This window comes from Onthophagus taurus, chromosome 6 (assembly GCF_036711975.1).
Source record: "Onthophagus taurus isolate NC chromosome 6, IU_Otau_3.0, whole genome shotgun sequence".
In the NCBI taxonomy this organism is placed as follows: Eukaryota; Metazoa; Arthropoda; class Insecta; order Coleoptera; family Scarabaeidae; genus Onthophagus; species Onthophagus taurus.
In genome coordinates, this window is record NC_091971.1 from 31,751,396 (window position 1) to 31,776,816 (window position 25,421).

The 25,421-nt window shown below is 34.8% G+C and overlaps 1 long non-coding RNA gene across 1 annotated transcript; it reads right to left on the reverse strand.

The window, feature by feature from the left end:
* Positions 1 to 22,315: 22,315 nt before the first annotated feature.
* On the reverse strand, positions 22,316 to 23,313 carry LOC111429034 (uncharacterized). Its single transcript, XR_011640720.1, has 4 exons — positions 22,968 to 23,313; positions 22,610 to 22,914; positions 22,460 to 22,551; positions 22,316 to 22,402 (listed from the first exon to the last, which is right to left on the reverse strand). It is a non-coding gene; the product is annotated as an uncharacterized lncRNA (long non-coding RNA).
* Positions 23,314 to 25,421: the final 2,108 nt, after the last annotated feature.

Consider the following 25,421-nt stretch of genomic DNA (forward strand, 5'->3'; position numbering starts at 1 on the left):
TCCACCGACAACCAAGCATTATGGTTTGGGGTGCTATTAGACATGGTGGATGTACGCGTCTGCTGCGTATATAGCAGACCATGACGGGTCAACGATACGTAGATGAGGTGCTACGGTCCGTTGTGCTTCCCTACGTTCGGCGGCTCCCAGGTCTGCTATACATGCACGACAACGTACGACAGCACATCGGGCGTGTTGTACAGACCTTTGTGGAAGAGCACCGTATACGAATGCTTCCATGGCTAGCTCGGTTTCCCCATCTGAATCCGATCAAACATGTTTGGGAAATGACTGGTCGGAGACTTCTACGTTATCCGGCTTCCTCGGCTAATGTTGAGGAGCTATGGAGGCGAGTTGAGGTGGCATGGTTAGCCATCCCTTTTGCTACAATACAGCGACTTATTGACTCCATGCCACGTCGTGTACCGATGGTACGCGAAGCTCACGGGGGATACTCTCACTATTGATGTTTCTCCTCCCAGCAGAGTTGTGCCGCTCTCCATATAAGAGTAAGTTACACTACTTTAGTACTACTTCCATACCAAATTTTATTGCGCTAGACACACGCGTTCAGATTATACAGGGTGTGCTCGTGAATTATTTCCAACAGTGTATACCTCGTGCATTTTCTTAATATTAAGCTTCGGCGATAAATAATATTTTTTAATATTACTTGCTCTGCTGTAGTGAGAGGTTCTACGTGGAAAGCTTTTGACATGCTCATCTATTTGCTTCAAGATGTCGTCTGGCACAGCATTAGGCCCGTTGTTATGCTTGTCTCTTTTATCTAATGGGGCAGTTACAGCTTCTTTTTTAAATAAATGAGTTGCAAGACGTTCTACCCTTTTCTGTGAAATTCCATGTAGAGCACAGAAACCTTTTTTACACACTCTAGATTGAAATGTTCCAGTACGAATCTAAAAGAATGAGAATCATTATTATTATTAATATGAGTAATATTTCCGTGAAACAAGATTGAGTTTATTATTATTCATACAAAAGATTTTTACCTCGTATTTGTAGCTACAGCCTTTGCGAGTTCCGGCGCTTCTTTTAGTATTTATTGGAGCCGCTGTTATCAGTCCACAGAGATAAATATCCTGTCGCATTTTATCACCCATTTTGTTGAAATTTTCGATCAATATCAAACGTTTTTCGACTGGGATTTTCTCAAAACATTTCTATTTACACTGACAATCTCTTCCAGTTGTTCTCGAGGGCACGGGCTTATTCTTATAATTTGTGTGAGCTTTACCTTCTGCCTTCAAGTTCTTTCTGAGATTTCTTTGCCAACTTTTCTCATTTCTTGCTTTTCTCTTTTTCGAAACAACAGGAATATCGTCGTCACTACTATCATCTTCCCCGGGTTCATAGTTGTCGCTTGAATCACCACTAAATGGCTCCAAATCGCTTTCAGAATTACTCATTTTATCTAATGCATGTTGTGGAATGCTTTAGGTTATGTTCTAACAGTAACAACGTGCATTAAATGCATAAATACCTCTATGTTGCACCAAGCACTAGAAGATGTATATGTATATTTGGTTGCCATCTCCTGTGTAATGCTGTTAGATACGCCGTTCTTGTTCCAAATGATGAAGCATGTTTAGTAGTATACAGCTACATAGATAACTCAAACTGGGCAAAAATTACAGATACATCCTTTTTGCAGCAAGGCCTTCAATTGTTGTTTAGTTAGGTAGAAAAGGTAACAGCAGAGGTTTCTGGGCGGAAAAAACTTAACTTAAATTTTTAGAAGCAACTTAAAAAAAAAATAAATAAAAAGCGGATATACAGGGTGATTTATAACATACGGAGCAGTCTAAAAGGGTAGGTACTAGGGGCCAAATTAAAGATATTTTCTTAATAATGTTTTGACCACAACTTAATAATCACAAAGATATAGAACGTTAAAGTTGAATAAATGGCCGGGCATTTCTTACAATATACGGTATTACATTACGTTTAAATTCAAACTGCGAATATTTCGGGGTTACTTAGACAATGCATAATTAACAAAAATAATAAAATCTTTGTAATATAGCAGTGACGGCTATTTACAAATTTGTTAAAACGCTTAAAAACTGGTGTTTTTTTGTTGAGAACCGCTGATACCATGCTTTTATTGCTGCCAATCCAGTTGACTTGGTTACTTAGCAGCGGACATGTCATTTAACAGTTTATAAACAATATCATTTAACGTCAAAATTAGAACTATTACAAATCAAAAAGTACAATGGCACTTTACAGTAACGAGGAATACGTGCTTATTGTTTACGGAGCTGCTGGAGAAAATGCTGCACATGCAAGAGATCTGTATTTGAAACGATTTCCAAATCGACAGATGCCCTCAGCAAACACTTTTCTTCGGTTAGTCCAGCGGGAAAGAGAGATAACCTAAGAAAGGTCTTGGTGGCGGTAGACCAAACAGATATGGAGTGAATGTAGAAGAGGAAGTTCTAGAAATTGTTGATGCAGATGGAAGTACTAATACTCGCCAAATTTCTCACCAACTCGAAGTTTCCCAGAACTTTGTTTGGTGAACTTTGCAAAAGGTTAATGCGGCTACAATTTTACAGTAGCTAAATAATTATTTTAGAGATTTTGTAATTTTGCATTTAAAACATTTTCATAAATTAACATCTATCATTTCTTTTAACAAATTACGTATTATCTAAAATAACAAAACTACTGAAATAATAAATTGTCTAGTTTTACAGCTCCTTCAAAAATGAGGATGGCGTTAACAAGTATTTTAATTGTTCTTTACTGAATATCAGCGGTTCTCAAAAATGGATATTAAAAAAATATTATTAAAAAAAATATTATTTAAAAAATTAACATGCGATATCTATGTAACTATTAAGTTTTTAATAAAACATTATTAAGAAAACCTCTTCAGTTTTACCTCTAGTACCTACCCTTTTAGTCTGCTCCGTATGTTATAAATCACCCTGTATTCTGTTCTCATTTTAATCGAAAAAATAAAATAAGCAGAATTTTTTTTTTAATCAAAAAATATTAAAAAATACACAAACTCAAAACTTTGTAAGTAGTCATCGCTTTCTGACGCTTCCGTCTCACTGATTTCTTCAGTATTGTTTGATTCCAGTGAAGTATACCATCCTAGGTAAGCTAGTGGTATATACTCCGACAGTTCCTTCAAATTTTGAAGTTTTTTGTCGTCTGTTTTAACTTTTCCTTTATATAGCTGGTCAACTTTCCATTCTTTTATTTCTTTTTCATTTGTCGACTCTACCTTTCAAGGCCACAAAGTTTTCAGGTCCATTATCAATGTTGTGGCATTGTGATACGGTAATATTATTACCTTGGTACTTAAAAGTTTTATATTGGGTTACTTTGAAATTTTTAATCGTTTTTTTGAAAAACTGTTGGAGGTACGTTCGAAAGTCCAGCAGCATTGATTTTGGAACCACCTTAACCACTGTAAAGGTTTTGGAGGTTTTTTGAACAAGTGAATACCATTCTTCTGGTAGGTATAGATAAGTTCTCTTGCGTTTTTCCTTTTCGATTAAGGCAAATTTTCGGTCGCAGGGTAAAAAGGAATGTCCTCTTTCAGGAAATCTGTGAAAAATTAATTCAAATCTTCCTATTGCTACGAGAGAAGATAGCATTTGGACAAGAGCCATATTTTTATTTTGGCCGACGCAGTTATCCGTAAATATGTACAGCGTTTTCACAGAACGACTCACATAGTTTTCTATAAAGTGCTTTAAAAATGATATGGTTTCGTTTGCACCCTTTTTGCCCTCTGTTTCATTGTACATATACATATAAGAATGTCCCGACTTGGCCGAGTAAAAAGACTGATAAAAACCCATAGCTGCCTTTTATAAAATATGTCACCTATTGGTAAGACTGGTACAGGCAAATTTTGCTGATAATCGAAGCTGATGACATCTATTTTTTCATCGATTATGCTTGACTACTTAAGGATTTCATGTCTTCGTAGAACTTGTTTGCTTTAATTAAGTGTAAATCATGTTCCTGCTTCAGAACAGCTTTATCTTCAGCGTTAACCGCAGCGTCGATCTGATTTTGAAGTTTGTCGCGCCTCCCACAAACATCAGTTTTGGGCTTCCCAAACGAAAGATTAAAATGCGTATTAAAAATATGAAGATAAAACTCGTACGAAATTTTCAATCTAGTTTTTGGATTTTTTTTCCAAAGTTTGTATATTTCGGGCTCATACTTCTCTAAGTATAATTCGTGCATCTTTTTCACTGTAAGTTCAGGCGAAAGGAATTTTCTCTTAGATTTTCTCCTAGTGTAATGAGAAATCCTACTTGGAAATGAATTTATATGAAGCTTTACTTGTTCAACTTCATCGTTTGATTTTTTAAAGTCCTTGACTTCTCAGACAAACCTCTCTTATCAAGTGGGGGAGTAGAGTTGGATTTCTTTGAATTTGCAAGGCGATCAACTCTTCCTAATTTAATGCCATGAAGCCCTGTAAATGCCTTTTTGCGAACACTACGATCTTTGCCTTCCACCAAAACCTACAAAATGACTTTGGTTAGTTTTATTTACAATAGATTTTAATTCGTAATATTCCTACCTTGTAATGGAAAGATGTATTTCTTTTTGATAAACCAATCAGATCGGCGTCTCTAATATTTACATCCAAGGCATTCGTTTTTAGAGCAAGGCGTTTTTTCATTAAATCTGGACGTCTCCTACAAAAAAAACATACCAGGAAAATGTTTTGTTATGCTTAAGTTTCTATTTTGTCTACTTACCTTGCAATCGAATTTATAGTTATAAGCCCAAACAAATATGCATATCTTATATATTTTTCTCAGCTAGGTTATTAAAGTTATTTATAATGCAATATTTTTCGTTATCAGTAAACTTGTTGGTACATGTATTTTTGCATTGACAATCATAATTTTTCCTTGCTGGAACTGCACGTCCTGTGGTAGAAATATACGGCAAGCCTCTTTGGAGGTTACGTTTACGCACAACCTGCTTCCAAGTAGCTCTATTTCGTTTTCTCTTTTTTGCGCGAACCTTCTCAACAATTTGAGCTTCACCACTATCACTATTACTATTTAACTCTAAATTCTCGTCATTGGGCGCGTAAATGTCCCCTATTTCGGCATCTTAAAGCTCTCCCTTTTTCAGATTTTTTTTATTATTATCTGAATATGGTCCAAGTTTATAAATTTGCGTTTGATGAAGATCGGTCTTTTGAGAGTAATTAAATGTATTTATTATGAAGTTATAATTTGAATTACATTTTTTATAAATTTTCTCAAAGACCTTTCATTTGAACTCTATTTCGTGATAAGATTTGGGTGTGTTTGTAATTTCGTGAATTCGTGTCCCCTATTTCGTCATAGATTTTTAATGCGATAATTCGTGATTAAATAACAGGTTTAAAAGTTATAACTCAAAAATAAATCACACAAACTACCTAGATTTATTACAGAAATTGCTCATCATTAACAAGTCTTTGCAGAACAATTTTTGAGAATAATATAATTATCACAATATACTTATTTAACACAAACTGTAAAATATGTTTTTTATATTAAATATGTTATTATAAATAATTTAATGTATATATAGAAATTGATCTATTTACTGGAAATTTTCAACTAAGTAAACCCCTCTGCTATTTATTGATATCGGAGTAATATAGATAGTACCCAGTAATTTTATCTAAACTACTCATACTCATGGCTTTAACTTCATACGTCTTTGGGTTCCCTTTAAGGATCTTAGTGATAATTCCTGGGAAATTTTCTCCCTCATATTTTACAACCACGTAATCTCCTGTTTTCAGGGACAATTCGTTATTATGCGTTGCCGTGTGTTTTGTCTCTTTTATCTTTTGTTTTACAGTATCGTCCGATTGTAGTGTCTCACTGTTGTGTATCTTTTTCGTTTTTATAATCTTCTCCTGTTTAGTACTTTTCCCGGTAATATGTTTATTTAGTTTGACATTAGCTTTATCTTCTCTGTTTTTCTTTCTAAGTTCAGCTTTCTCTAGCTTTTCCTTCTTCTCGGCATCTATGCGTCGTTGGTATTCCATAAATTCTGTAGATGTAGCTACCGTTGGAATTAATTTCTTTTTGAAATTTCTTCCTGCTTTAACATTGGTTTCCGTTTCAGGCCATAATAATGCATTTTTGAATGGAGTTGGAAACTCCATTTTTTTTGAGTTGCTGGAATCAGACACTATAACTTTTTCTGAGCTATTAATAGTTTCTTTTCTCTTCGTGGACTCGATATTTGTGTCTGGTAGTAGCTTCTCTAATTGAAAGTCTGTTTCAACATTTATTGAGGATTTTAAAGCAGTAACATTTATTTTAGAAATGTTTGTCCCTAATGTCTGGATCACTGGAAGACAAGGTTCACTTGGCACATGTACTTTGACAGGTGATTTTATAGCCAAAGTTTGACTTGGTGAAGTTGTATTTTTGCGCTGTGAGCATTTGATTGGAGTATTCAATATAATAGAACTTTCACGGGTTAAAGGACATGGAGTTGGGAGTTGTGTTACTGTTATAGTTCCATCGCTCTCTATAATACCGTCTAAGACATCTTCATCATACCAATTGAAATTCATATCTAGTAGGCTGCAATCGTTTGCTATCAAAGTGGACTCATCTCTGTCCAGTTCACGATATGTGTTACTATTACCGCAACTTATAACTTTTTTCCAAATATAAAACAAGTTTTCGTCTTTAATATCTCCTTGCCAAATTCAATCGCATTCTTTAAATTGGTTTAATTTTTCTACGCCTAGAAGTTTTTCGACTTCGGCAATAAATTGTTCCGATTTGAGTGGACGAGGAGAATTTTTGTTTACATTAGATGATAACTCTGAGATATTAGAAGTTGAATTATTAAGCATTAATTTTTCGTTAATTTGGGCAATTGCAGTACCCGGAGCACTGGATTGAGTTGATTTTAGCAGCTTGTTGAAATTGATGGCATTTACATCAAAAGGATGTAATCCAGTGCTGCGAAATCCGTTTATGAATATTTCAGGTTTTAACGTTTTCTTAATACATTCTTCCAAAATTGGTCCGAAATTTTCTCTCTTCATTTTTTGTGCGTTATTGGTCATACGCCAATCGTGAACACGTTGTCGCCATGAGTTCTTTAACGCATGGAAAACCGCTACGTCCATTGGTTGAAGAATATGAGTTGCGTTAGGTAAAAGGGCGACAAGAATTATTCCGTTTTCTTTACAAATTGTAGTCAAAGGCAGGGAAAGATGTGAAACGTGTCCATCGAGGAAGAGCACTACGGGTCTTTTAATATTTTCTTTTATTAAGAAACCATTAAAAGAGTTGGTAATATATTCGTAAAATATCTCGCACGTCATCCATCCATTGTCAGAACGACCAATAACCCACGATTTAGGATATTTTTGTAGAACGTTTGATGGAATTCGTTTATACGGAAAGAGGGCTAATATTGGCATTATATGCCCGACAGCTGACGCTCCAAGTAATAACGTTAAATTTTCTTTTTCGTCATTACCTGACCGCCAGTAAACGCTTTTTTGGCCCTTCTTTGCCAGTACTGCTTGACCTTTCGGACATAAAAAGAACGCAGATTCGTCGCAATTAAAAAATCTTGACGGATCTTGTAATACATCAAGCGCGCTCATTTCTTCAAAACATTTATAAACTTTACCAAACCAGTCACGGATTTTTGGTTCAGTTGCACTTACTCGTGCTGTAGTTAGCGCTTGATATGACCTTAAACTCACGTCTGGATTACGCTTCAAAAATGCTTCATACCAATGTCTACCTAGTATTCCATCCTTGAACGTATTAGGCCTATTAAGTTGTTTTACTAAATTCCCTACGGACTGTAACAATTGCTGTTTTGTAACAGGGAATCCAATTTTTGCCATATGGTGTACCCATTTACCGAGAATTTGTTCTTCTTCCGTTGTAAGAACTGTTCAGATGACATTAAACACCAAACACCGTTTGCGTTTGCTAACGGAAAAATCACTGGGCGCGTTCACCAACTGTCAACGTTTGCAAACGGAGACCAAACTGTTGACAACATTTCTGGTGAACGCAACCCTAACTTCAAACGTGTTTGGTAAACGGCCGCCATTTTATCAATCGTATGATTTTTCCGTTAGCAATCGCAAACGGTGTTTGGTGTTTGTGTCATCTTAAATTTAAAATCAACAAAAAAGAATGGCAGAAGCCCGAAATTATTTATTTAATGGGTTAGTGTATACTATCTTTGAAAATGAAGAATTTCATGATAAATTAAGTGGTATGTACCTATAAATTAATTAAAATTGTAAATAAATGTTATTAAAGCGCCATCTGTTGTTATCAAACCATATGTCGATAGAAAAATTGGCCGTTTACCAAATCACCAACGCAATCGTACCCCGTTTGCGTTTGCCAACGTAAACAGAATTCTCTGGTGAACGCGCCCATTATCATCCGCAGACGTCATGTTTGCGTCGAAGTCAAAATGACAACTAGGTAAAAACCAACCACTTACGGATTTACCTGTTCTCAATCTCAACGATTGATATGGATTTACCGTTATGCCATCTATTGGGAAAAGCAGAAAGCGGATATGTTTAGTTTTCATACTCACCGAAGCGCAGTATAAATAACCAACCGATTTAGGTAAAATATAATATGGATTGAGCCAACGAGAGAGATAGCTTGCGCAAGGTGTTCGAACCAAGATAGACATAGAAGCGTACTGCCATATAAAGGGTGTACTGATAGAAGTGAGATAGATATAGAAGCGTACTGACATATAATATATCTATCTTTGTTACACTTTCACATTATCGCTTTCCATCTGCGTCTATTCACCTTGAGCAACATTTTTGTTAGTAGATATATTCAGTTAGCTCAATCCATATTATATATAATCAAAGGTAAAAACCCATTTTGCACCAATGTGGTCTTTACCCAAGGACAGTAGAATTTAACAGGACTGCTACATCCATTGTTGTGACAACTTGCCCGCAAATTACGTCACACCATTTTCCACGCCCAGCTGTTGTTATGGTCTTTGCGTTTACTGTGTATTTTTAGAGGTTATATCCTAGACGTATTCATATTATTTTTGAAGTTTTATGTTTTTAGACGTATTAATGTCTATCATATAACCTCTAAAAACACAGACAGTTACCAGGCGTGGCAAATAGTGTGACGTAGAGTGCGGGCAAGCAATCCGTAGTAGACTACAAAAATACAATGGATGTAGCAGTCCTGTTAGATTCTACTGTCCTTGGTCTTCACCGACTTCTCATTCTCATGTACTCAATTTCGTTATACTTAATTATGTTAAAATCTAATATAAAAGTGTATGCATTAAAATGCTAATAAATGTCAATTAAATTACATGCATAGAAAATATAATATATATTTATTATAGAAGGTCATCACGTCGGTATAAACTGCCTCCTCCTCAAAAGCGCCACCTAGTGAAATGGACTAAAACTATTGACACAAACCCCGCGATATTCGAATTAGAATTTATTTTACTTTCAATTTTAACGTAATTATTTCAATCGCCACTTCACAATAAGCGAGTTATTTAAATACGTAATAATACGTATTTAAATAACTCACTTATTGTGACGAGGAGATTGATTTTAAAACAGGAATTAACGAAAATAAAAGACATTAACTTAGAATTTTCTTGTTTTATTTGCTATTTTTATGGCAAATTTTACACTTTGTTTACACATTTACAAAAGTGGTAAATTAATAATTTAATAAATATATTTAAAATATAGTAAATTATTTTTTCGCGATGATCACACAGGAAAGAAAATGTAACATTATCTAAAATACTTTTAATAATAAATTTTGAAATATTAGTACTACTGACGAAATGATTATGCGGTATATTTAATGCAATTTCATAGCATTTTATTAAAGTTGATAAAAATGATTTTTTGCGAAATATCAGTTTGTTTGCTTTATAATTTTTTTGTGGATTGTTTTCCAAAATATGTAGTTTACAGAACTGACACTTAAATTAAGCTGTGGCTTTTTTGGCAACATAGCCAGCCACATATCCAAATATAGATATATCAATTCCTCGTTGAATTTTGTCTATACTGATGGTAGTTTGAAGTAAATTTAGTGACTCAAATGGCTGATTAATATCTTCATTTTTCGTAAAAAACGTTGTTAAAGTTAATAAATTTACATCGCTACCTGCTTCACAATTCCCTCCCAAGGAATGATTATTTACTACCTTGCGCACTAATAATAATCTAAATGATTCGCTAAATTGTCTAGCGTTTGGATTAATATTTCGACCTCGGGCTGGCAAATATGCCAAAAAAAAAAATTTCGAGTGCATCCTGGTTGAATCGCCGTGCCAAGAAAAATTGGAGTCCTGATTTACGAAGTGATGTGGACAATTTATCTAATGAAATTTTTTAATGCAAAAATTTAATTTTTTAGTGTAGGTGGAATTACTTTTACAGAATTTTTGTCCACAAAATACATGTTTTCCAGTGAACTTATAGATTTTCTCCAAAATTTCTCATGTCCAGTTTTTGCTGATACTGCCGCTTTCAATGGCTTGCCTTCCTTATTAAAAGTATTTGATCCATTTAAAGAATCAAATTATCAAAAAATTTTTGATATTGGTCGTTTCTTCACCATTCTTCTCCATCACTCTTCGCCCATCCAAACTCATTTCACCTGGGATTTAACGTAATTAATTAAATAACTATATTTCTTTGATTACCTAATACTTACTATTACGTGCCATTATCGCAATTGTGGCTACCATTGTATGGCTTAGAACTTGTGTGCAACTGAAATTTTCATTTTTTTCAGCTTATCTGGCAAAACATGTTGGTCTGTAACTTTTCTCAATGTCCGCAGATGGCCACTGGCAGCATCAATTTTATATGCAGATATAATATGCGCCTACTGAGCGGTATATTTTATCGGATTTTCCTCCCACATCAAGTTTTTGTTTAGGAGATTGTTTCTTATCCCTTTAATCAGGTGGAGTGGGTCAAACAAGGGGATAATAACGTCTCCATTTATGTTTATTACCTTTTCTGCATTCTTTCCAATTAAATGGTTAACACCTGCCTGGTTATTGCTGCCCCAATCACCTGCGTAATCAAATTCGCGATTTTAATACTTTCTGCAGGTCCACCAGGCAATATGTATACCACGGGTTGTATCCATTTTCTTGCAACTCCTTGTAGTTGGAACACGAGAGCATATTCGTCGAATTTATTTGATTTCAACTCAGGCGCGGATCCAGACCCATATTGAGGGGGGGGCCATACAAAATATATACAGAAACATTCAATTAATAAACATAGGAAAAATCTTATCAAAACAATCTTTATTAAGAAACCATAGGTAATATAATTTGTATTCTTGCTTCATACAATAAATAAAATAGAATTCCTAAAACATAAGAAACTATGGAAAAACCTATGGCCCTAAGTATAGTACCACATCAATACCATATCTACAAAGTACATAAACCAATACTAAAATGTACATAGGTACTTTTTAGTATTGGTATATACATAGATAATACTTAGATAATATACTTACTTACATAGATTATCTGATTATAGATGTTAGCCGTTAGGTACATACGTGTATTACAAATAAATTTAATTACCTAGTGTAATTTAAAGGACAAATTCTATTCTCCGCTTCTTTTTGTTTGCAAATCGTTTAATTACATTGGTAATTTCAATGTCATCACAAACAGATCGGTGAATGTGCATCAAAGCCAATCCATTTAAACGATCTTCAGACATTCTGGATCTAATCCAAGTTTTTAATCGCCGTAGAGTCGAAAAACTCCTTTCCGAACTAGCAACGCTTATGGGCAGAGTACAAAGAATTTTTAAAAATGTGTAAATTACAGGGAATATGGATTCATCGCACTGTTGTAATGCTTCCAAACCGTCGGCAGGTATTTTAAGTAAGTCTTTATTTGCAGGATTTGAGTAAGCGGTCCATTTCAACTTCCAAATATCAAATTCACCTTTAAATTTGTCAATAACTGTCTTTGGATCCTCTACAAAAATAAGTAATTTCTGTTTCAGTTGCTTCCATTGCATTTAATGGCAAACAAATATTTAAGTTAAATAGATTTATTGTTTCCTTTGAAAATCTACTTTCCAGATCGTTAATAACACAATCCAGCAGTGGGATAAATAGGGAAATTCGGTAATAGTCTTCCGGAGCATTTGAGGATAAGTTAGGGTTAGGATTGGAACGATTTCTCATTTTGTTCGTAAGTCTAGGTAGAGTTAATTCAACATCAAGTTCTTTCAATATATTTTGAGTTTCCGTCAATATAGCATTGAAGCAATCCGAAGCCTCTTTTATTTTTAAGAGCCGAAAGAGTACAAGATATCATTTCATTAGCACGATTTTTCTCTACTTTTTTGTCTTGCAGCAAATTACTTAAAGGTAATGTAAGTGATAAAACGTTTGATAAACAATACAACGTTAAAATAAAATCGGGAGTTGTTAAAGATATCATGAGATTCTTTGCTTTCGACGCTGTGTCCCTGTCATTCCACAAAGATATTTTCTCTAGGGCATCCAATATTGCATCAAAATCATTTTTGAACTGCAAAATACATTCGTGCCGCTCGACCCATCTTGTTTCACATAGTCCATGTAAATGTTTATCAAGCGTGTTCTTTAAAACAAAATGCCTTTTTGAAGAAGCGGTGAAAAATGCCGATACTTCTTTGATCGTTCCCATCAAATTTCTTACCGATTGTACGTTAGAAGTTTTCGACAGGGCAAGATTCAGTGCATGATTATAACACGGACATCTAATTGCTACTGGCATTCCTTTCTTCACTTCTTGCACTGCACCATTCTGTTCAGAAGTCATAACACTGCAGCCATCCGTACATATTCCAACACAATTATTCAGATTTAAGTCTAATAATTTAAGTTGTTTTAAAACAGTTTGCCCCAATATCTTTCCGCTTAAAATGGGTTCTAAGGTATCTTTATCTAGAGTATAGTTTTCTTCATGACAGTCAAGGAACGCAATGAAGTCTTCTCGAATGTCGTTTTCGTGAACATACCTTATCACAATTGACATTTGAGAAACGTGTGACACATCTGTGGTTTCGTCGAACATAACGCTAAAGTATTTCGCGTTTTTTATCTGATTTACAATCTTTGCAGTTATTTCTTCACCTATACAGTTTACTAATTCATTTTGGGTTGTTTTGCTTATGTATGTTGCTCTTGATGACATTGTTTCTAAATGTTTCCTTAAAATGTCATCGCCCGATTCGACACGAAATCGTAATAACTCTCGAAAATTTCCCTCATTAATACTTCCACTTTCCTGGTCTCCCACATCGTTCAGTTTCATTAACATGCCATCATCACGGTGTCCTCTAAATGCAATATTTTGCTTTCCGAGGAAAATAATAGATTTTATAATAGGAACTAGCCTAGCTTGATTTTCTTTCACTTGCGCGGCTCTACCTTGGTCAATTATATTTCTAACGTCAAGGGAGGGATTTTCAAAACATTTCAACAAATTTTCAGCAACTATCATTGCGGCCATGTGATATTTATTTTTGTTGTGGACATCTAAACACCCATCAGCCCCTAAAAGTTTGGAAAAGTTTGTAACTAGTTGACGAACTAATCCTTGTTTATCTTTATTATCTTCAGATTTGCAAAAAAGAACGCAATATTTACAAAAAAATCCCTTTTTTAGATCTGAATAAGCAATCCACTCATATCGATTAATATGTTTTAAACTTAGGTAACGTTTTACGCGTACATTGTTTTTATTGTGTTCACTGTAAGGAAGTTTATATTCCGGTGGGGGAACCCGTGTCTTTTTTAAATAATTATAAATTTGTACCTCACTTAAATTATTATTTCCGACAGCAAAACCAATATCATTAACGCCAAGGTGAGTAAAATTTCCATCAGGTTGAGGAGGTTCAGGTTCAAAAATTGTTTTTTGAGATGAATTTGGATCGTCTAAATTTGAATTAGTGGTGCTGGTACTGCTGGTGCCGGTGCTGGTGCCGGTGCTGGTGCTAGTGCTGGGGATGGTGCTCGTGCTCGCACTCATACTCGTAACTGGTGAGCATGCGACACGTTTAAAAAAAGATGTAATAGTGGTGTTTTTTCTCTTCATGTTTATTGTTATTGTTGCGGCAAGTTAACCTTGTTAATAATTAAGTAAAGTATTAAGCTTATGCTCAAACTTATATAGGTATTATAACGTAAACATACACAACGGCAACGTAAACACTAAGCTTTGTTCTAACCACGACTGTACCGTGGTTCACACATGCGCGTTATGAATGCTGAATCTCGATCGCTATTGGTTGATAAGCCATAACTCTATTAGAGTCTACTACGGGCGGTGGCAACGGCTACAGCACGGTGCAGTCACGAATATTGCCGAACACCAAGCGCGAAATTTGAATTGATGCATCTCTGTGCGATCTCATTTTACTAAAGTGGAGTGATCGGTGAAGCTGAAAACGAACAGTTTATGTCGTTTTGTGATGTTCTGGAGAGGGGGGGGGGCATGGCCCCCATGGCCCCCCCCCTGTATCCGCGCCTGTTTCAACTCCCCATAATTCTCAAAACCGTAGATGCAATCTACCTTGCCATTGTAATCGAGGCGAGGTGTCAATTTCACTTCATCAAACAATAAATATATTTTATCTTTATTTGAAAATTTTTCGACAACAGTTTTGATGTTTTTGAAGAGCCCGCTTTGTTTTTCCTCTCAACTAAAGTATATATTTATCCGTATATATCTAACAATTAATAAATGCAATTTTTATACATTTGAGGTTATTAAATGAGGTATTCAAACTTACCTGTATGTTGTTCTAATAAATGATCAACAAGGAACGAAGAGTCTTGAAAAAGACTGTTTAATATTCTGTTCAAAAAGATAGATGAAAATAGAAAATGGAAGAAACGAAACGTAAACTCAACTTAAGACCACACTTGACAAAACTGTTGAAATCTGTCAGAAATGGTGGAAAACTGTCACAAGTACGCGATTTGAAATTTGAATTAAGCAGAATTGTGCCTAACTTCGTTCTACATATCACAAAATGAACGGTTAGCGCCATCTACTGAAATGGACTAATACTAATAACTGATTTCACTTGTAATGTATTGAGTTGAACCACCCTGATTACATGTTACAATCTAATACACTTACGTCAATTTATTTTAAATGTTTCTTGTGATAATTAGCATGTTGATTTTCTAGTAAACGTTTTTATTGAAATAAATCGGTGTCTTTATTTTTAGGTGTAATGTGTGTTATGCTAAAACTTTCGGGCAGGATTGGGTATGCACGTGTTTCTCTTTGTTTAAATAAAATGGAAAGAAATGATGTTTACAACAATACTTTATAAAGTGGTGGTTTGAAGGGGGCTATATTTATATTCATAGTTTTTATTATTGGTTCATTTTCTTGAATAAAGTCTTCATAATGTGGATATCTATAGAGTTGTGATTCGATTTCTATTGCCGTATTATTTGGGTTTGTTTTGGTTTGAATAGAAAACTTTTTTAATTGGTCCCACTAGATTCAACAACTCTTCGTAGCAAGCGTTAGTCATGCGAAAGAAGCTTTGAAAATCTTTTGGATTAGACACCAGATTTAAATCCGTTAGATTTTTGGTTTTGGGGACATTTAAAACAAATAGTTTATTCTGAAGACGTTCAAAATGTGCAGGATTTGAAAAATAAAATTAGTAATACATTTCGTCGTTGTCATTTTAATATCTTCTATGTGCAAAACAGATTGTTTTGAGTAAATTAACAAAAACTATTTAAAAATTGTTTGAAAAGTTTACAGGGTTTTATTTGTTTTATCTAAATGCACCTTAATAATGTTTTTCGACATTTTGATATTATAATTTATCTAGTTTCATGATACTACACGAGAGTTTATATAATATTTGTGTGGTAGGCTACACATATGAGGTATTAAATGAGCCGGTGAGAATGCAAGTGGCATAAGTCACATTTTGACAAATTGGAGAAATTTAATTGTATGTTAAAATTATTATTGAAAAATCAAATAAAAAAAGATCGCAATACTAAAAACTGATTGCTGTTTGAAATTAAATGATTAACCCGATTTATAAACATTATATTCTGCATCTTTTGTATATACTATAAAAAGTAGGGGTTAAGCTTTGGGTTAAGTGACTTATGCCACTTTCATCCGAAATACGTGCAAGGTAATATGATAATTTCCGGACTTACATAAAAAAAAAGTTGTTATTATTTTGTACATTTTCAAGGCTCTTATTACTTAAATCAATTTCAATTAAATAACATTTCCCATTTTACTTCATATTTTTAATGTATTTAGCACAAATATAAAATAAAATTAAAATTAAAGCCTAAGGAACAATGAAATGTGCAACTAAAGAACAAACAAAATATTAAAAATCTCAACATTCTAATACAAATGTATCCTGTATTATTCAATTTTCGAAAATTTTTCAAAAGGTGTCCACTACTGGCTTAGAACCTGCAGTTCGTCATCATCTTCCTCTTTATTATTAAGTTCATCACTTTCCTCTGCATGGAAAGATAGAGGTCCAATATCGCCTTCTATAGCATTGGATGTACATAGATTTAAAAAAAAATTGTGATGCACCGGAGGAATAAACGGCAACAAAGCCATCATATCCTGTTTTTTAAACTCCCCTATAGGTCTTATGTTAGTATAAAGTTTAACGTACGGTACGTTCTTTAAAGAAATAGGCCTTCCCTTTCTGCCAGTTGGCTTTATGTTTAGGACATCAAACTCTATCATGTCCTCTAATGTTTCCTTATACATTATTTTATAAGGACTCCCTTTCTGTATTCTAATCCACTGGATTTTCAACCAGTTTATACGTTTATTTTCAATATTGATTTTTCTGTTACTAACATTCCTCCTTAAATTTTCAGTAGAAAAAAAATCATTTTTATTCATTGTACTTATTATAAATTTTTTTTTATTTCTACAATTTGTCATAATTTCATACCAGTTTTCTGGAACGTAGATGACTTTTCCTTTTGCTGCAAGTTCTACACTGCCAAAATCAGAATCGTTAGGCAAAAACGAATGGCCCGGTACCAAAAACTTCTGGTCTATGACCTCGATGTTAGTTTCATCACATTGAATAAATCTCATTAATGCCAAACACATATTAATGTTTCGATTTTGTCCTCCGCATGTATCGCTGTAAACAGTGACTTTCTTTTTATTGTTAGCATAAACTTTTAAGTGCTTTAATAGGCATGACGATATTTCTTGTGAGCCTCTTCCGGCAACTGTCTCATTCCATACGTAGAACCTCCTGCAGTCTGACCATCGAGTGTTTTTCTTAAAGCTCGGGAAACTCTTCCCTCAGATACGTTAAACGTGCCAAGAAAATATTTCTTGCAAACCACAACTGATAAATTATTGTTTGGTTTTAAATTATATTGAAATGAAGCACTCCTCATAATGGCTCCTTCCTTTCTTGGCCTTCTTTGCTTCACTGAATTTTTACTTACTAAACCACATAAAAATGTATTTTGTCTTTTGATATTTCCCATTTTCCAAAAAGCTTCAAACAACGACTTTCGCTCTACTGGCGTGATTTTGTCATTGCAGTTCCTTTTGCAGGAACAGAGAGCATCTTGAAATGTTTTTTTCTCAATAATTTTACCCATCTTTGTAACGTATCGTTGCCCAAAATTTCGTGCTTGCTTCGCAATGTTTTGTTTGTGTAGGGAAGGATTTCGAATTCTTTTCCTACTTTTAGTTTTATTAGAATGTTCCATTTTTGTCGTTTCCTCTTCGTCTTCCGAAGTAGACGAATATAGGGTACAATCCTTAATGAAAGAAAAGTATTAACACCGTTGTTAGGCATCTGTCAATAATTGTAGAAATATCACTGAAAATTGTTGTGAGTAATAATTAACATAATATTTGCGTAACAATGTTTGACTTATGTCGTTGTCATTCTCAACAAATGTCAAGTATTGTAACAAAATGAATATTCGTGTTGCTCCTAGAGGTGAATTTCGACACAAATTGACTAAAGCGCATTTCATTCCAAATAAACCTATACCTAAGGATTGTAAATACGGACTTAACTCAATTTTTAAAATTTTATGACTTATGCCACTTTCATTCTCACCGGCTCAAATGTTCGTTATGTTCACATAGGTGACATTGTTTTTAAATAAATTCTGCAAAATAAACTTTTGAACAGATTTTATTTTTATTTTAGAAAACAGGTAATTGTAATAAAAAAGTAATTATTCAAAATGATTAAAAAAAAAAACTTTAAAACGAAATTATTTTTTTGTCTTCAATAATTGACTTCATTTCTTGAAGGTGCCGATATTTAGATTCGCTTATTGGAATCGGACTGCGATACAGCTGAGAAGTTACTTCATCAGTATTAGCTTTTTTTTGGTGTAATCCAAAACCTTAACGGTATAAGGATTTGAAGGCCTAGCCAACCTCATTAGTGCAATGTATTCAGCTGGGGAATTAATAGGAGGCTTGAAGTATTTTTCTAAAGTAGCATGAACACTATCTGCCTCCATCATTGTGTGGCCTTTTTCTAAATAGAGCTGTTCAATTGTAATTTGCTTACGTTTCGCTAAATCACTGAGACTGCTTGCTAAAACTTTATTACGATTTTGATAGTTGCAACCGTCCGAGATGAGCGTTAACTCTTCAATATTATCTGGTAGATTAGAAATAAAATCTACGATACACGACGTAAATTCATTACTTGTCACACCGCCATTGCCTTCATGCCAAACGTATAGGGTGACATTTCCACTATTTAACTCATACAAAGTAAAATTATGTACTTGAAGTTTTTGTTTGTAGTAAACTTGAGACGCAAGTAGTAGTGGACATAATAGAACGTTTTGAAGGTCCATGGTCAGTACTAATTTTTTAGAGTTAACACTCATTTTTGCTGCATTCTTAGCTTCTCTGGCATCATTTTTGTTTTTTATATGTCTATCGTACAATTCTTGGGTAACTGATCCGACTTTGAAAGCGCAGCAGATATCACACTGGTCCTTTCTAGGCATATGAATTGCTATGCTTTCCTCCGATAAAATTTTACAAAATAAGATTCTTCCGGCTGATTTTTTGTTATTAACGGTACACCAATCTTTATAAACAGAAAACATGTGGAGTTGTGATCTAAAAGTTGATTCAACATAAATTTTTTTGGAAGAAGTATAACATTTTGCCTTACTGACTTTCTGGAACCTTCACCTTTATCTTTCAGATTTTGAGTCATTTCAACTTTATCCACTGTTCTACTATTTGCCACTGATTCCCTATCTTCGTTGTCAAGGTTTGGACTTCCATCTTTTTTAACCCATCTTTTAAAAGTGTCTTCCCCTAATCCCAAAGTGTTGATAAAAAACTGTTGGCAAACCTTTAATTTTTGGCTGTCACCTTTTTGAAGAAAGATGTCATGGCCTTCTTGTTTTCGCAAAAGATTGTTTTTGTCCTCTCGTTCTTTACGTCTTCTTTTTATGTTTCTGGTAGTAACTAATCCTTTGACGAAAGCGCGCTTTTCTGCCCATGATTTAATTTTCCAAATCCTATTGAAAGCTGTAACTCGGTCATCTTCAGTAAATTTTCCACATAAGAAAGAGCGAGAACTATATCTTTGTTGCTCTTTATGTAAACATCGTTTTTTTATTGTTCTTTCTCCTTTAGGAATACCGTTGATTACTCTTTTTCCATTTCGTTTGTATCCCATGTAAGGTAAACCCAACACGCGCCTCTTTCTTGTTTCTGTTTGCGAGGTCTTTTTTTCATTCACATCGCGCTCATATTCATCGGTTTCCATAATTGCAGCTTCTTCGTTAATGTCACTATTATTGTTTACTGTTTTTTTACAACCGATAAAGGCAGTTGATCCATCTAACTTTTCCACAACTACCTGTCGTTGTTCATTTCCTATTTCATCCAATATTGTCAACTCTTCATTTAATTTTGTTACACTTTCTTCATTCATTGTTTCTTCTATCACATCATTGTCATTCAAAATTTCTTCTTGATTTAATACACGTTCATTACCATTCGACTCTTCATAATTTTCTCCCCCGGATTCAATAACCAATTCGTTACCAGACAAACAAGTATCAATAATTGTGTATAGTTCATCGTCGGGTTCAATTATAATATCTTCGTTGTCTTTCTGATCGTCGTTCTGAACATTTTCTAAAGCTTTTTTTGCGCAGTCATAATTATATACGTCTGCTTCTTTATTAGAATTAGAACTTTGTTCAAGCAACCACAGCATTTTTTGTCCCGGTGTCATCATTTTTCTAATGTGAAACCAAGACTTATCCAAAAAACCAGATCGTCTGCAATAGATAGTAATAGATGTACCTATTTGTTAATTCAGTGTAGTAGTTTTTGGGGTTATGTTTCCAAAAGTAAAAAAAAAACTAACTTAGTCAGGTATAAGTTAAACAACAATAAAAACTGTCTTACCAATTGTTGGATTGTCACTTTTTCACGTTTACCATTTATTTTGGCACAACTTTAAACAATAACTAGACAGGACGAAAACGTGCCATTGAATTTATTCTACTTCTCCTATATGTTTCTAGTTGATCTTCTTAATATCTCCCATGTGCTGCAAACAGCGCATAGGAGTTGTTACCTGGTGTGAAGTTATCCATAAATCCCAGCAATAAACTTAAAACATTAATAATTCCGTAACCAATACGATTTGGGTAACCAAATTTCACACACAGGTCACTCTTACCCTCAAGAACAGCTAACCACCCCCATTTGGTAAAAAAAAAATTTTTCAACTCTCACCCCCGAAAAAGGGATGTTTTCGCCCTGATGGGCACCTTCGAATTAAACGAAATTCTACCACATAATAGAACACACTTCTAAGTATTTTTATCAATTTTCAAAACACCGTAAGCCCTAACGGTTTTCGAGAAAAAAAATCAGTATTATAAACCGCGGATGGGACTTTAGGGGTGAATTTGACCCCGTTGGGCACCTTCAAAATTGATGAAATTTTAGGATGATTTAGAGGATGCCTTTAGCAATTGAAATCAACCATCCAAACACCGTAAGGTATAACGGTTTCCGAGAAAAAAAATGTGTTATTAGACACTATAGGTACACAGCGCGGCGCGGACTTTGGGGGTGAATTTGACCCCGTTGGGCACCTCCAAAATTGACGAAATTTTAGGATGATTTAGAGGATGCCTTTAGCGATTGAAATCAACCATCCAAACACCGTAATGTATTACGGTTTCCGAGAAAAAAAAAGTGTTATTAGACACTATAGGTATACAGCGCGGAGCGGACTTTGGGGGTGAATTTGACCCCGTTGGGCACCTCCAAAATTGACGAAATTTTAGGATGATTTAGAGGATGCCTTTAGCAATTGATATCAACCATCCAAACACCGTAAGGTATTACGGTTTCCGAGAAAAAAAATGTGTTATTAGACACTATAGGTACACAGCGCGGCGCGGACTTTGGGGGTGAATTTGACCCCGTTGGGCACCTCCAAAATTGATGAAATTTTAGGATGATTTAGAGGATGCCTTTAGCGATTGAAATCAACCATCCAAACACCGTAAGATATTACGGTTTCCGAGAAAAAGAAATGTGTTATTAGACACTATAGGTACACAGCGCGGCGCGGACTTTGGCTGTGAATTTGACCCCGTTGGGCACCTCCAAAATTGATCAAATTTTAGGATGATTTAGAGGATGCCTTTAGCGATTTAAATCGACCATCCAAACACCGTAAGGCATAACGGTTTCCGAGAAAGAAAATTTGTTATTAGACACTATAGGTACACAGCGCGGCGCGGACTTTGGGGGTGAATTTGACCCCGTTGGGCACCTCCAAAATTGATGAAATTTTAGGATGATTTAGAGGATGCCTTTAGCAATTTAAATCGACCATCCAAACACCGACCACGGCTTCAGAGAAACAATTTCGTTATTAAATTGTACACGTATGTAGAGCAGATAGCCTTTAGCGATTTTAATAGATTATGAAAACTGCGAAACTCTTAATATTTCATGGAAAAAATAAATTTTGTTAAGAAAGGCATTTTGTAGTTTTATGGGCTTTTAGTCTTTACTGGCAAAGGGTAAGAACTCCGCCCTGTTGGGCACCTCCAAAATTGATGACATTTTAGGATGATTTGGAGGGCGGACTTTTGATAGAAAAAAAACTTTTGATAGAGAAAGAAATTTATTATATTAATGGTCTGTTTTACTTATAATGAAATTGTGTAATGGATTGAGAATATGATTATAATTACTTGCTACCGCGTTCCAGACCGTTTCCAACCCTTGTTCATTTAAGTAAATGCCATCCCTGTGTAGAAATTTGTATTAAATACATAAGAAAAGAAACATTTTTACGTTTTGTTACCCTTCCATCATGGTTCTGTTAACAATTGCTTCAATGTCGGTACAATTGATTTGCTTTTCAGCACAAAACCGTCGAATGTAATGATTGATTTCCTATAAAGGCATGGAGAGTATTTATTTATAGCATGACAGAGAAGTTATACTATCTTACGTTCACAGACTCGAAGTTTTTGCAGGGAGGAATTGTGCAAATTTGTATTCCTTTAGGATTTAAGGAATGAAGGAAGCGGAAGAGGTGAGAATATTGGGACTTCAGTTGGGATGGTGATGTTTTATGGAGTATATCTTTAGTTCTTATCATTATAACGATATGACGTTCAACAATATCTCCACAAAACCAAGGGTAACATGTTTTTGGAATACACTTTGCGCGCCGCAAAAGTTTTAGTATTGTTTGACCGCCTACTGCTAAGTCGAGGAAATATTTTCCGTTGCTTGACTGTTTTGGTTGTCGTCCTAAAATATATACCATTAGTAGGAATTAATTTCACATCTGTTTGAACAAATACTTTGTAGTTAGTTCTAGTACGTAGCATTCGGCAAAAATTACTATCGCCCAAAAACAGTAATTTCGTCGACATCTTCACTGGTCACTGGTTTTAACAAGAGATAACTAGAACAGCTGATCTCTGCAATAGCTGAGGAATCTTTATATATTATAAGTTTACTCCTCACCTTTCGGGCAAAATCTAAAAAATGTGTATGACGCTCTAAAACAACACTGAATAAGTCCCCAACTATTTTCCCGGAATGCACTTATAATGCAAAAAATATGGACATATTTTTTCCTTAATACCTGCGCCTTTTGTAACTGCACGTGGCGGAGTTCTTACCCTTTGCCAGTAAAGACTAAAAGCCCATAAAACTACAAAATGCCTTTCTTAACAAAATTTATTTTTTTCATGAAATATTAAGAGTTTCGCAGTTTTCATAATCTATTAAAATCGCTAAAGGCTATCTGCTCTACATACGTGTACAATTTAATAACGAAATTGTTTCTCTGAAGCCGTGGTCGGTGTTTGGATGGTCGATTTAAATTGCTAAAGGCATCCTCTAAATCATCCTAAAATTTCATCAATTTTGGAGGTGCCCAACGGGGTCAAATTCACCCCCAAAGTCCGCGCCGCGCTGTGTACCTATAGTGTCTAATAACAAATTTTCTTTCTCGGAAACCGTTATGCCTTACGGTGTTTGGATGGTCGATTTAAATCGCTAAAGGCATCCTCTAAATCATCCTAAAATTTGATCAATTTTGGAGGTGCCCAACGGGGTCAAATTCACCCCCAAAGTCCGCGCCGCGCTCTGTACCTATAGTGTCTAATAACACATTTTTTTTCTCGGAAACCGTAATACATTACGGTGTTTGGATGGTTGATTTCAATCGCTAAAGGCATCCTCTAAATCATCCTAAAATTTCGTCAATTTTGGAGGTGCCCAACGGGGTCAAATTCACCCCCAAAGTCCGCGCCGCGCTGTATACCTATAGTGTCTAATAACACTTTTTTTTTCTCGGAAACCGTAATACATTACGGTGTTTGGATGGTTGATTTCAATCGCTAAAGGCATCCTCTAAATCATCCTAAAATTTCGTCAATTTTGGAGGTGCCCAACGGGGTCAAATTCACCCCCAAAGTCCGCGTCGCGCTGTATACCTATAGTGTCTAATAACACTTTTTTTTTTCTCGGAAACCGTAGTACATTACGGTGTTTGGATGGTTGATTTCAATCGCTAAAGGCATCCTCTAAATCATCCTAAAATTTCGTCAATTTTGGAGGTGCCCAACGGGGTCAAATTCACCCCCAAAGTCCGCGCCGCGCTGTGTACCTATAGTGTCTAATAACACATTTTTTTTCTCGGAAACCGTTATACCTTACGGTGTTTGGATGGTTGATTTCAATTGCTAAAGGCATCCTCTAAATCATCCTAAAATTTCATCAATTTTGAAGGTGCCCAACGGGGTCAAATTCACCCCTAAAGTCCCATCCGCGGTTTATAATACTGATTTTTTTTCTCGAAAACCGTTAGGGCTTACGGTGTTTTGAAAATTGATAAAAATACTTAGAAGTGTGTTCTATTATGTGGTAGAATTTCGTTTAATTCGAAGGTGCCCATCAGGGCGAAAACATCCCTTTTTCGGGGGTGAGGGTTGAAAATTTTTTTTTTTTACCAAATGGGGGTGGTTAGCTGTTCTTGAGGGTAAGAGTGACCTGTGTGTGAAATTTGGTTACCCAAATCGTATTGGTTACGGAATTATTAATGTTTTAAGTTTATTGCTGGGATTTATGGATAACTTCACACCAGTGAGTTGTTATCAAACAGCTTTTTCAGGTGATCACATAGGATAAGTTAAATTCTAGTCATTACAAAGCAATGGAAAGAGATACACATAGGAGAAGTTTACCAACGCATAGACTTCAAATAGAGCAATGTTAAAGTACTAAAACCATATTTTTGATGGCAATGTCACATAGGAGGTATTAAAATGACAACGACGATTTGACGCAATAAAACAAATTCCTGGTATCTTTGAACGCATTAGACGTTCATTTAAAAAACGTATCCATTTGTGTTTAGAAGTAAATGGTGCGCATATTGAACATTTATTATGACATGATTCTTTTCCAATTTGTTAAATATTCGTTGTTTTTATGCTGGTTGCAAGATTTTCTCCAACAATCTTTGTTACTTGTATTGCTAATTATTAATGAACTGTGTTAATTGACTTAAATTAATTAACTTATTATTTATTAAACTTTATCTTTACCATCGTAACCATGGTAATCATATACTTACTGCATCTAAATCGTTACAATAATTAATGATACGTCCACTTATGAAACTAAATCTTTGAATATCTTGAAAATAGTCCATTTTTGGACCTATATTTATTAGGCTTTTTTTGTTTATATACGATCAGAGAATACGCTAATGCAGTATTGTAGAATCGTTGCGGAATATCTTA